Source organism: Silene latifolia, chromosome 11 (genome assembly GCF_048544455.1).
Source record: "Silene latifolia isolate original U9 population chromosome 11, ASM4854445v1, whole genome shotgun sequence".
Taxonomy (NCBI): Eukaryota; Viridiplantae; Streptophyta; class Magnoliopsida; order Caryophyllales; family Caryophyllaceae; genus Silene; species Silene latifolia.
Window position 1 is genome coordinate 89715171 of NC_133536.1, and position 13296 is coordinate 89728466.

Below are 13296 nucleotides of genomic sequence, written 5' to 3' on the forward strand. Positions count from 1 at the left end.
TTTATTCATTTTGCCCATAAGCTCCACAATGCATAAAAATTTTGTACGGTTGTAGAGATTACTTTCATATTAGATTGCAGGCATGTTCTTATAGGTCGTAGTTAGGTGAGTGTCACTACAAAATGAATTCTTTCTATCTTTTACATATTTTCACATGTGCTTATGTGTGATATGAACGACCCGTGAGAGTCCATGATGATAAGTCTCTATAGTTGACGGTTCAGCAGTTTTTGACGACTACATAACTCGTTTGCACGATTCTTATTGCTAATTGATTGTTAGTTGTTGCATTAAATTGGTTTAGGCTATTCAGTTTGCATTTCGCTCTGAGATTGAACCCGTTCCATTAGGTTTTAGGATCGAGTCTTGTTCTTGCTTGGGGACAAGCAAGGGTTTGGTTTGGGGAAGTTTGAGGCGTGTCTTTTATATGATGTTTTACACCCTATTTTACACGCATTTCAGAACTCATTTATGTAGTTTATGCTACTATTCTCCCTATTTCCGTCTACTTTCGTGTTTTTGTACATTATTGCAGAAATGTGAAGAATTCCAGCGGAAATCAAGCTAAATCCATCCCCGAGTACCTTGCATTGCATTTGACGTGAAGTATTTACTCAAGGAACGAACTTGGTGCGCATTTCGAGGCCTGAAAGACAATTTTATGAAGAATTAGAAGCAACTACCAGCTAAAGTGGTCGATCGACTGCCTCCTATGGTCGATCGACCAGAGCACGAGTTCCAGTAGCTACTGTATAGCGAGGGTTAGTCGATCGACCGGTCCCAGTGGTCGATCGACCAGACCGTGACTCTGACGCAAATTAAAAGAACGAGAAGTTTGAAGCCCATCGTAATTAGGTTTTGGGAAATAAGAACTACGTTGTATTCCTATATAACGCAGCTTAGGTGTCAGTTTTAATCATCCAGTTTTCATCATCTAGTTCTTTACATACAATTCAATAATCATTAGTTTAGTTTATTCTTGCATTAACAAAGTTCTTTTTGCATTCGGTTTTGATCTTTCCTTTGCAATTCCCTTCACGGTACTTTTCTGTTCTTAAACTCAGTTTCATTGCTTTAAGTTGCTGATAGTTTAGAATTGCTAGGTTAGATCTCTCGAAGCCAATTATTGTTTTATGTTACTCGTTTATTTAGCTGTTTTAATCATGAATTCGTCTATTTTATTAGTCAATTTTATCGTTGTTATTATTTCTAGTATGAGTAGCTAAACCCCTTGTGCTAGGATGTAGGAAATCTGTAGAGGTAGGCGGCATTAGAATAGCATGACCTAGAACGCGCCATGGTCGATCGACTGGGTTCCCTGGTCGATCGACTGGCCACGTGAGTATTTTTTCTTTTTAATTAATTTAATTGTTATGTTTGACGAATCAAGTGCACGCGACTAGTTGAATGTTTAGGAATTGACCGAGCCAATAAAGATCGAAAGATAGGGAAGGGAGATAGCATACCTAATTATGACGACTAAATTAATAAGATCGAGAGATGAGTTAATTTAGCCTTTTAAGTCACTTTTCAGGACGAAAGTTAGCATTAGTAATATTAGGGACCTATAGCGAGATCGAAAGATGCTACCTGTTGAGAATGGACTGAGAGGACTTCTTATTTTCCCCTCTCACGTGTTTGTTTTAGACCTACCTTGTTACTGCCGCCAAAACTATAGTGAACCGACCATCGTAGCACCCTTTTAATATCTGATTTCATCTTCTAGTTTAGTTTATTTTTCATTTACTCCCTTTAAGTATAGAACAATTCAAATCAAATCCCCCTCACAATTGTTACTTAGACTAAAATCAGACGACTAATAATTGCATCGCCTCTCTGTGGTTCGACCCTGCTACCGCTATCTATAGTTGTAGTTGGAATTATAAATATTATTTTTGGTGCACACAACGACAGGCATCAAGCCACATGATGTTGGTGAGAAAGTAGTTGATGTGGAGGACGTTAACAATGATGTGGAGGATGTTAACAATGATGTGGAGGATGTTAACATTCAAGTTGAAGACTATCTTGTTGATAATCCGCCAGATGACGTGCCTAATACTGTTGAGTGTACACCGGTAGATGTTCAAGCAACTCAAATTCAAAAGACTAATACTTGTTTGCCTGAGACAAAGTTGACGGATACTGCTGCTGGCATTCTAATGCTTAATGACACTCAACAGTCCACTCAAATTGGCAGTGAAGCATTTGTCACTGCAAAAGAGGAAGCAGTCGAAGTGGTGATGTGTTGTCATGCAGACTTGTTGCTTGGGGCAGCGTCTGAGATAGATAATTCTAATAAACAGGATGCTGAGGTTGTGTTGGAGGACGGTACTGTTGTTGGTGAGGGTGTCCTAAAGGACAATGGCCTTGATGGTTTGAATGCTCCTAATATCGGTACAAGTTATTTGCTGCACTCTGCTGCACATGAGGAGCTAATGTTGTTCGTTGTGCCTGAAAATTTCGGATGCACCTATTTTTGTGGTAAAGTGGATCCTCACCTAGTTGTCCTGGCAAAATCAATGATAACAATGGGACATATTTTCAACCCAATGCTATCCAAGAGGAAAGAGGTTGCAGACTACTGTTTCTTGAATGATCATAATATTCCGCAAACGTAAGACATCCTTTTTATTTTAAAAAATATTCCGCTTTCTGTTTTAAATATTATTCCGCTTTCTGTTCTACAAAAATATATTTTAGTGACTCTTATCTTTCTCTTTTTCTTCTTTTTGAAGTGAGAATCTTATCACTTGGGGTCTTCACAGTTATTTGAATAGAGAGGATATGGAATTCATGGTTCCAAACACAATGATAATGCTTGGAAGTATCGACTGGTAGTCCCTCTTTCTTAATGATACTTGTATAAGAGGAAGTCCAAGTTGATTTTTCTTTGGGATTGGTGCAACGGTTAGTTATTCTATCTTATTGTATCTTTTACTTTATTTTTCATTTTGTATAACGTTTTAACTCTTTTCTCCACTTTGTTTTAGAGTCCATTGGGCCGAATTTGTATGCCGTCGAAACTTGAGAAGGCTTCCAGAAGTGATTTGTGCGAGGAAGTCATGTTGTCATTTACTGAGTTTGTAAAGAACAACAAGAGAGATTGTGATCTTAATTCTGATATGGTATGTTTCTGTACTTATGTTATTCTACTATTATTCTACTGTTATTGTACTGTTCTAATTAATTTTTTTGGCCAAATATTTTCCCAGATTTTCATCCCAATGCTTTTGCATGAGCACATTAGCTGTTTGTGCATCAACTTTAATGCCAAGAGGGTTGAATATCTTGATAATGTATTTCAAGAGGAGTTGTTTGCTGATCATCAACAACCCTGTGTACGTTTGCTGTATTGTCAAACTCTTGTTAGTCATTTACTGTGTCTAATTTTCTCTTGGTGTTTGCCTAGTTTAAGTATTGTTACTATTTATGTTTTCTTTTCCTTGCTTATTTGAAGATGAGTTTAATGTCTGATTTTTTGGTCAAAAATGGAGTTACCCGAGGCGGGGAGGTTAAAGATTATAAAATTGTAAATGTCCCTTTTACCTGGCAAACCGCTGAGATTGAAAATTTGGATTGCGGTGTATATATGATGTTGCACATGCTCTTTTACCGCGGAAGTGTTTTTGATTGTGACTTGGGTAATCCTGATTCAAGAGCCCTTTACCGAGCTGAGATCACTGCCTTGTTGGTGTTGTCTGATATGAACGAGTCCAGGGGTGATGTGTTGAAAACTTTGGAGGAGGTGAACAACACGAGAAAGGAAACCTTGAGTCTCTTAATATGTGCTAAGCCCTATTGGTTGGTTACACTTTTGTAAGATTTGGCCTCTTTATTCCCAATTGGATGAATATAATGGCTTGCTTTTCTAGCAAAAAAAAAAGAAAAAAAAACGCCGTATTGAGCTTACAGAAGCGAGGGTTTCTTAAAGCGGTAAGAAACGTCCTGGTGCTGGCAGGGTGAAAACTGTTGGTAAAAAGGTTAAGATGACGCAGCCTGTTGTCGAGCCCGACATTTCTTCTATGGTCACCGATAGCAGTCAATTCTCTACAAACACCCCTACTGCCAGCCGTCAAGTGGGAAGAATGTCTGTCGATAGCACTATGAGTCCAAAGTCGGCTTTGGGTAGCCGTAAAAGGGGTAGGTCAGACGATGGGCTAGGTTGCTCTATGATTTGCGGGCCAAAGGACAGTAGTTTTGTTGTCGTGTCGGATTTGTTTCGGAAACACAAAAAACGGTTCTCTAAGATGCTAAAGGTGCGGAAGCAAGTGGTGGACTTTGTTCTTCATGAAGATGCTCGCTTGAAACAAGAGTACGTGTCCATTTTCATTTCTTTGATTGTGCTGTTCATGTTTAGTTACTCTTTTTGTTTTCCACTGTTATTGTTCTGTTATTGTCTATTAATCTCCTGTTATTATGCTGTTATTTTGTCAAAGTACTAGTGCCAAACTAGTATCAGTAATTCCACTGTTAATTTCCTTGTTATTCTGTTGTTATTTAACTGTTATTCTACTATTATACCACTATTATTCCGCTGTTAGTCAACTGTAATTGCACTGTTAATTTCGTTATTATCCTGCTGTTATTGAACTGTTATTCTACTGTTATACCACTGTAATTCCACTGTTCTTATCATATGTTATTTTTGTGAATGCAGTGAGATGTTAGTGGTGTACAACGAGGAGGTCGGCATGTTTTTTGAAGGGGGGGGGGGGATATTGTTTCCATAGTAAATGTAACTTCTATGATGTTAACAAGAGTAGTCGACGTTTGGTCGACTCTTTTGAATTCGTTGGAGTTTGAGGAACGTTCAGAACCAAGCTCAATGTTCTTCGGACTTCATCATATGGTATTTGGTTTTTCCTTTGCTATTTTGCGTTATTACTGATGTGACTCTTATTTGCGCACATTTAGTCCCCTAATTGAACCCATTTTGCATACTAATATAGCATTTCATGACCATTTTATCTGTCAATTCCTTCCTATTTTGCTTTCTTATTGCATTGTATATGTCTTGTAGGAAAGAAGATAATGAGGCGACATTCCCGTCTTCCGTGCATATTTGGAAGCTTGTTGACGATCTTGGATGGACTAGTATAAAGAGGAGGCAAGAATGATGACAAAGGATGTAGGAATAAAGAGTATATAGAAGGATCATAGGCTTAAAAGCAAAGATGAAGAGAAGGAAGCCATTACAAGAAGAAATTTCTCAGAACCAAACCAAGAGTTGCTCTTTTGGCTCTGAAAATATGCTAGATGAAACGGCGTCGAAAAATCAAGTGGTCTAGGCTTTTGAATCACTCCAATTGGAGTCCGGATGAAGAAATGACGTCCGTTTTACGATCCGAGCTCAAATAGATAAGCTGTCCCAGGATCCGCGCATCCCGAGCTCAATCCGCGCATCCCAAGCTGCTTTGCCATTTCAGAAGGTACTGCCCAAGGATCCGCGCATCCCGAGCTCAGGATGAGCATCCCAGACCTAGGATCTGCGCATTTCCCTCAGGACTTGCAATTCTCTATTCAACACTTAGCATTGTTATTTACTAATCTACCCTTGCTTAACCTAATGATATACCACTATATATACTCCATTTATAATAATCAATTGAACCAAGTTCCCTTAGATTAGGCAAGTTCTCTTAGATTAGATTAAGCTTCTTTAGATTAGATTAAACCTTCATTAGGAGTAGATTAGAATAGATTAATCTCAATCATTCCATAAAATTACACATTAATCTTTCCTTAATTATTGTTCAAGCTTTATTATTGGGTAATTGAAGATTATTGGGTTATTATTGGAGAATTGACAACTCTTCATCAATCAATCAATTTTTCTTCTATTATTCTTTCCTTTCCAATTATCCATCTTAAGTTTGGTATAATCTCTTTACTCTTTACTCTTTATTGTTTATTTCCTCAATCTCTTATCATGTTTATACTTGTTGTGATGATTGACACCATTGATAACATGTCTTCCATGATAATGAGTGAGTAGTTACTTAACTAGGATTAGTGGGGTATTAGGGGAGTTAATCATGGGATAGATTTATGCTTAATGAGTTCATATGAATGCTTGCTTATTGTTTTTCAACTTATGCTCATATCATGTTTGATGAAATGCTAGACTATGAAACCTTGCATTTTTTACCCATCTCTTATCTACTCAACAAGGCTTGTAAGATATAAACCAACTCAAGCCTTATTAGACCATGCATAGAGTTGAATAGGGAAAACCCAAGTCGACTTGTAGGTGTTGTAAAGTCGAGTTGAATAGGGAAAACCTTGCATATATATATATATATATAGAGGAAGCCGTAACGTATGTTGAGAGTCGTTTATAAATTGGGACGTGAAACCTTGGGTTAACCTTGTATTGTGGCCTTTTGAGAGACACGTAGGGTGAAAGTTACATCCGTGGCATTATAATTATATGAGACTTGATTATGGATTTGCTGTAGTTAATAAGAGAATGGTAAACCCTTAACTTTGTTATCTGTGGAATTCAATTTATGAGTAATATGAGAGCGTTATTATGAGGATTGAGATTTGAACTTCGGGACGAAGTTCTGTTTTAGGTGGAGTGAATGTAATAACTCAAAGCACGACATAAGGAATGTGAGAAAGCCATGAGAAACATTGTCAGGATCGGGATTCTACTTTGGATCGATGGGGAGGGTAAGATCGAATTGGTAGAATCGGATCGTTGAATCATACGATTCTACAAACTCACCAATTATAGTTTTTTATTTGGTAAAAACATATCATTTAAGATCAAAATACTTATTTATTAATATTTATCCATAAAATATTGATAATTAATTATTTTAATATTATATGAACATGTTTCTACAACTTACCCGAAATTTGACTTTTACGATGTCATTATCTAAAAATATATATTAATTTTTTTTTACTATGAAATCGGATCGCAGGATCGTAAGATCGTATTATGATTCTACCTCTAGATATTTTCAGATGATTAGGATCGTAAAATTCTATAAGCATGATAGAATCGTAAGATCCGGGATCGGTCAAGCATTTTTAGATCGTAAAATCGTAGAATCGTAGGATCGAATCGAGATTTTGACAACAATGGCCATGATAGTTGAACAAAAGAAATTGGGATGAGTGTGATGATTATAAGAGACTGTATACAGACAAAGGAACACGCTGTGGGCATGATGAGTGTGATGAGGATGATGTTCGCATAATGAGAGTAGCGATGGCAGTAAGAACCTTAAAAAACTTTATAACAGTGTAAAGGACAACGGTGATAATGAGCGAGTGCATGAGAGTCGGTGGTAAGGCTTGGGTGAGTGGGTGTGAAAGGAGAGAGTTAAAGCAAACTTCTGGGACGAAGTTCATTTTAAGGAGGGAATATTGTAATACTCTTGTTAGAATTCTAAAGGAACCCCGGGAATAGTGAGATGACCCTCGGGCTTAATGAGAGGCTATTTGTGAGTGTAGTAATGGTTCTGCAGTGGAAGAAGTATGACCTATACTAGACCAAGTATAAGTATGTTAGATCGAGTGGAGGGTGCAATGGACTGAGTTAGTGGCACTCGGCCGAGTGGTCTAGCACTTGACCGTGTGCATTGTGTTTGTTGCATTATTCATGGCATATTTTGGATTGTGCCTCATGAGAAGTCGCATATTTGACTTGTTGTGTTGCATATTGCATACATGTGGTTATTGTGGATGTTGGAGGATGTGGTGGAGTTGTGATGGTGATATACGATTATTGAGGAGACGTAAGGACGTTTGTAAACCGTCTTACTCTTGGCTTGCCTCTTGGAGTTTCCCACTCTAGAAGGGATGTGCATGTTTATAACTTGAGTACGGAGTGATCGTGATGTGTCATGATGCCTGGCAAGGGTCCGGTTAGCGCTCGGGGCTTGGTACCATGGGCGTGTCCTGAGTACCTGTATTACGGGCTGCAGCCGGGCTGTTTGGTGGGCGGTGTTTTGGTGCCGTCACAAGGATATATATAGAGATTGATATTGTGCCTCATATATTCATCATTGTCCTACCTTGTCGTATTCATGTGTCATTGCATAAATATTGGTATTATCGAAATGACGTGTGTTGATTTTGTGTAACTGTCCCCTACTTTAATTAGGATGGCCTGTGATGAACTATATGATATTTCTGGTCATATGGGGAGCAGTTTGAGCACAGGTTTGGATTTGGTAAAAAGCGGGATCACGGGTCGAGACATAGAGGTCAAGTCGAGTTGTATAGTCATATGGTAGTCGACATAGCCGTAGTAGTTTTGTCATGTGTAGAAATCACTTGTATTATTCATTTATCCATATTTTGTTAAAATAAGATATTACTTAATTTAATTGTAGTTCTGATTCACTGTGTTGGGAAACTGAGATGGTGACATCTCCCGATTACTTTGGTCGGGTAAGAAGAGGGTTTTACACCTACTCAACTATGAAATGCGCATGCAATCTAATATAAAATTGGCCTCCAATATCTACAAAGCATATTCACCAAATAATGACCATAAGGCGTGCAAAGGACTTATAAAGGTAGCTAAGGGATTATGGGTAGAAAGTGGTTGCGCAAGCACGTTTGGCTAATGTGAGGCTAAATTGGTAGTCGGGTACCAATACCACATCATGATAAATTGATAATCCCAATTACCAACTAGAGAATTGATCTTAAAGATTGACAACATAAAAGGATAAATACCAATCCTTACAAACATGCATTAGACTCTAGCACAATTGCTCGCTCTTCTTTTGTTTTTTACATTACTGTCTAGCAAGAAGTGGTAGTTTTATCTTAAATATTTCGTTCGTTCTTTTCACTTCGCCTTTTTCAACATTTTTTTTACAAACAAAGACGGTGATTAAATTGGATGACAACTAATAAAGGTCAAAAGTGAAGCAACTTTCATATAATCAAATTTAGACAATTCAAATAAACCTTTTGACCAATTACAAACATGTTATCAAAATACTGCAACACCCTTCGATATTCCAAAATATCCTACCCATCCTAGTAGCAACAATAGCTACAAACTACTAAATATGCAACTGTCCCGGTGTAATACCCCTTAATTTAATAATATTTATGAGAATAATTTATATAACTCAAATAATTAAGTAATAGCATTTATAATAAGAATTGTAAATAAGACGTTAATTTAATAATAAAGTAAGTAAGCAAGTCGGGAATTGGACTTAGCTAGTAATAAGAACTTAGGTCGTGTGCTATAGTTATATGGACAGATTTTATTGGCCTAGTATGACTATTAGTCGGGAATTGTATTGGGATATAATAATAATAATAATAATAATAATAATAATAGTAATAGTAATAGTAATAGTAATAGTAATAGTAATAGTAATAGTAATAGTAATAGTAATAGTAATAGTAATAGTAATAGTAATAGTAATAGTAATAGTAATAATAATAATAATAATAATAGTAGTTGTAATAGTAATAATAATAGTAATAATAATAATAGTAATAAAAGTAGTAATAATAATAATAGCAATAATAATAATAGTAATAATAATTAATAATAATAATAATAATAATAGTAGTAGTAGTAATTCCTATAATAATTAGAATAGGGCAATAGTTTCCTAATTAGTATCTTATACTCTCTAAACCTAGCCTATAAATACAAAGGTAATCTGAAAAATAATTCATAAAATAGAAGAAGGAGATTTAAGAGACGAAAGGAGGAAATAAGCGATAAAAGGTAAGACCGTCGTAATTTATGTTTATATCGTCTTAATGAATTAATCAATCGTTTATACACAGTATAGACCACCATGAACATTGACGTTGACCTTAGTAGTTTCCCTACACCGTTGTGATTCCAATAGGACCTTTGTTGACCGTCATTGACCGTTCTGGGGTGGTTTTTGGTGGCGGGTTAGCGTTATGCGGGTTTGAAGCAAGGGACTCGAACCCTAAATTGACCCACCAATTAGACAAGTCTTGACCTGGGCATGGTAGGGTTGTGACGTGGTCGCTGAGTCGACCTTGGGGGAGGTGTCGTTGTGGTTGGAGGTGGTGGTTTGTGGCGGTAAAACATGGAAAAGCAGGGGAGTTGTCATAGTTGTCTTAAGATGGGCACTGTGGTTGCGTTTGTGATTATACCGGGGAAAGGGGACCACACCTGGAGTCACTGTGGGACAGTGGTGTCAACGGTGGTGGCCAGAGCTGGTAATGGTGGCTGTGGTGGTGTTGGAGAGGGGTTCTATACTCGGAGGTTGGGTGTTGTTGTTGTTGTTGATATCGGGTAGAAGAGAAAGTATGACGTGTGTTTCTGGGCTGTTGGTGGTGGTTTGACGGGTCAAGGAGTGTATAAGTGCATGGTGTAGTGGGCTTGCGGTGGCTAGGCTGGGTGGTGATAGTGGTGGCCATATGGTGTCGGGTTTGGGCGCTTTATGGTGGTTGGTGGAACACGGTTTAAACCGTGTTACTTATGGGTTGTGTAGGTTGTTTGTTGACGGGTTAACACGAGTAATTTGAGTATTGTGATGGGTTTAATTTTAGGAGTTTGGGTGACTCAGGTTCGTAATTGACTCGGGTTTGAATATCATAATTCTCTAATAATAATAATAATAATTAAATTAAATTAAATTAAATAATGAATAATAATTAGAATGTAATAATTAATAATTGGATGAATTATGAATATGTTAGGTAATGGATTGTGAAGAATTTATAATCGGGTTCGCCTGCTTTATTATTTAGATCACTTTGAGTTGCGTAATTGGAATTGCTTGTCAGGTAGGGATAAATCCTACTCAACTTTCGTTTGTTATTGTACGACATGATGGATGATATATAATGAAGTGAATTGTTTGTGTATTGATATTGTTGTATTTGTTGAAAGGGAGAAATTATATTACATTGTGTTGGTTGTTATTAATAATTATGATGTGGTGAGTTTAATTGTTATCGTTGATTGTGAATGTGGAAATTGTGATAAGCGGTATTGCACTCAGATGTACGTTGTTGAGGGAGTTTGTACTCTCCGGTGAATAGTAATACGTACGTTGTGAGGGAGGGGTACTATTACATAATGGCGGTACGTTGTTAAGGGAGGGGTACCATAGTATATGAGCACGTTGTTAAGGGAGGTGTGCTAAGCCTTGAAAAGTAGAACGTTGTTAAGGGAGTAGTGCTATGTGTATGGAATTTGATTGCCTATCGTATGTTCTTGTTGTTATTGTTTATTCCTACTCAACCTCGTGGTTGACCGTGTATTCGTGAACACCTGTGATGAACCATAATTGGGGAGCAGATTTGACAGGTACTTAAGATTAGCTGACTTGAGAGCTTATGGGAATGCGTGAGGACTCGGCCAAACTACCTAGAAGTCTAGACCATATAGATTTTTTAATCACTTTATTTATTTCCTCTGCGAGTTGTAGTTAATTTTTATATTAAGTCTTAGTTTGGTTAAGTTGTAATAAACATGTAATCTCTAAATTTTTATTTAAAGTACTTTGGTTTGTTGTACTTTGTTATTCACTACCTCGAGAAACCGCGATGGTAACGCTCTCATTTACTTGCGATGCCTAGCTAAAGGCTCCTGAATAAATGGGGGTGTTACAACGTGGTATCAGAGCAAAGCGATCCTTAGGCCTAACTAATGAACTAAGAGGTGTATAAATAAAATGAACCCGGGTAGAAATTGTTAGATGCCCTCTTAAGGCTTGGGATGTGACGTGGGCGTGTCGTTGTACACCCAATCAAAACACATTTATAATACTCAACAAACAACTAGTTAGTGGTAAGTCGAGGTTGATCCATGGGACGGTGTGCTTTGGGTTCTAAGTCTATCTATCTCAATTTATGCTAGTGTCACAATTGATTTGGGTTTGTAGTTGTGTTCTAGACTAATAAAAGCAATAAAGTAAAACAAGCAATAAAAGGAAGGATGTAAACAAATGATTAAAAGTGCTAGGATATCATGGGTTCATAGGGGATTCATGGGGGTTGACCATACAAACATGTTTACAAAGTTGCAAGCAATTAATGTTGTAAAGGAACCGAGTTGGTTTATGTCTTACGGTTCATAGGAAGAGTTGGGTCCCGGAGCCGAATCGATTAGATTGTACAACACCTACAAGTCGACTTACTTTCCTCCTATTCAACTTCTATGCATGGTCTAACAAGACTCGAGTTGGTTTATATCTTACAAGTCAAGTTGAGTAGATAAGAGATAGTAAAAATGCAAGGATTCATAGGTTTAGCATTTCATCAAACATAACATGTGCATAAAGTTGACATCACAACAAGCAAGCAATTTAATCATGTGAACATATTAGATTAAGCATGAATCAATCCCATGTTGGTTTCTCCTAATTACCCACTAATCCTAGCTAAAAGACTACTCACTCATTATCATGGGAAACATGTCATTAATGGTGTCAATCATCACAACAAATGTAAACATGATAATAGAATGAAGAAATGAACAATAAAGATTAAAGAGTAAAGGAATTATACCAAACTTGAGATGATCCAAATAATAAAGCAAAGAATAATAGAAGAAACTTGATTGATTGATGAAGGGTTGTCAATCCTCCAATAATAACCCAATAATCTTCAATTACCCAAAAGTAACAAACTTGAACAATAATTAAGGAAAGATTAATGTGTAATTTGTGGAAAAATTGAGGAGTAATCTATTCTAATCTATCCCTAATCTAATCTAAGAGGAATTTCTAATGTGGAGGCTCTCTACTCTAAAACGTTGATACCTTGATTATTTACAAGTGGGGTATATATAGTAGAGCTTCATTTAGGTTAACTAAGGCTAAATTAGTAATTACATTTTTGAGTTTTAAACAGGGAAATGCTAGTCTTTTTTGAAAAATGAGCATCTCGGCTGAAGACGCCACAATCCGTGCGTCCAGGAAGGGAAGACGCTCGGATTCTTGCGGGGGTGGACGGGCGTTTTTCTGCAAATCCGCTCGGATTGTGTCAAAGGAATCCGAGCGTCTTTGAGGCTTGCACGCTCGGATTGTCACCTTGGACGGCCGTCTTGTTCCTTTGGACGCTCGGATTCTGCGTCAGAATCCTTTTCTTTAATTTCTTCTTATTCTTGTAGGATTGATCTTTAGTTCTTGCCTCCTCTTCATACTAGTCCATCAAATATCGTCAATAAGCTTCCAAATATGCACGAAAGACGGGAAATTCCGCCCAATTATCTTCTTTCCTACAAAACATACGAAATGCACTAGGAAAGCAAATAGGAAGGTTTTGACGGATAAAATGGCCATGAAATGCTATAATAGTATGCAAAATAGG